We start from the raw sequence: 1,367 nt of genomic DNA on the forward strand, positions 1-1,367 counted from the left end.
CGCCTACGCATATATTGCATCCCCAAAGGCCATTTAGATTCTAGAATGTTGAGGAAGTTTGCCCCGGTGGAAAAATACCTGAAAGTTACGTTGATTGTATGTGAGTCAACGTTTTCCACAATTCGCGATTTTTTATCATCAGGTAACGTATTCACAGTCGGTGGTGTTTATTGACCTTAAACAAATCGCCATAGTAAATGATTTTCAGTAATAGAGGAGCATATACATTATACATAGACATTCTACACTATGGAGTGGCAAGTTTGAAAATGCCTTAGATTTCGAGAAATCAATCTCGTTGTGCGAGTAGCCAGTGGCGTCATACTACACGGGCTCTGAACATTCCCATTCTATGCCCATAGATTGAAACGTAGCTGCCGTTTAAATTGACTCCGTCATGTAATCTCACAATGTAGTCGCCCGTTCCAACTAGCCCACCGGCTAGCCTCCCTTTCCAGGTATCCCGGCGGCAAAGTCTTTACATTCCCTAAACTAACCATCTACTCTGCTCTAGCCAGTTTTTGATTTCCAGATCAGTAAATTAACCGACCCTTTCCTGGGTTCATTTAGCTTGCTGTCATCTCCTTTTGGATTTTTCATGTTGAAGCCACTTTTTGGCACTAACCAGACGCGTTTGCTCTCATTCTATTTCTTCCACATTCCCCAAGCTGTAAACTTCAAACTTCAGCTGTAGTTGCCCAGACGCCCCGTACAACAGCCACTCATTCTCTCCTCATGGTCCCCGGTCTACACTCACACGGTCTTCCAAATGATTGAAAATTATCCGTGACTGTGCCTTGGCCAGACTCTGCCACGGAAATGTGCCCCCCTCCTCCGATTAAGACATTCTTGACGACGACGGTGGGATCTCACTGATATACCCGGCGCGATGACGCTCCCGCGACTGTTTTCTTCGGAATCTCGACCGCTACCTCTCTCCCAATCAAGCCTTTGATTGCAACTACGAACAACTTTTTCACCTAGCCCCAACGGCATCTGGGACGAGTTCTTTCAAACCCGATGAACCTTTCTTGTGGGCTTGATCAACCTGGCATTATGCTGTAATTTTGATTTACCTCGTTTACAGGTTCTATTCCATACACAATATTCGTTTGGCCCAATCCATTAGCATTATCTCGAAATCGAACCTTCCCTTTGCACTGACTTCCCCACAGCAATAGCACCAGTGAATCTACTTTACCTTTGAACCAGTCGGACCTCATGCCTATTGTCCTAGTTTTTTAGTCACCACAAACGCGTTGACTTTTCGCGTAATAAGCATTCCTTAGGTTGCAAAGACCCGATCAGGCCTCATTCGGAAAGTTAGAAAATAATCCTATTATTATTATTTTCTATTGCACTTGGTA

This window comes from Opisthorchis viverrini (genome assembly GCF_000715545.1).
Source record: "Opisthorchis viverrini unplaced genomic scaffold opera_v5_216, whole genome shotgun sequence".
Lineage (NCBI taxonomy): Eukaryota > Metazoa > Platyhelminthes > Trematoda > Opisthorchiida > Opisthorchiidae > Opisthorchis > Opisthorchis viverrini.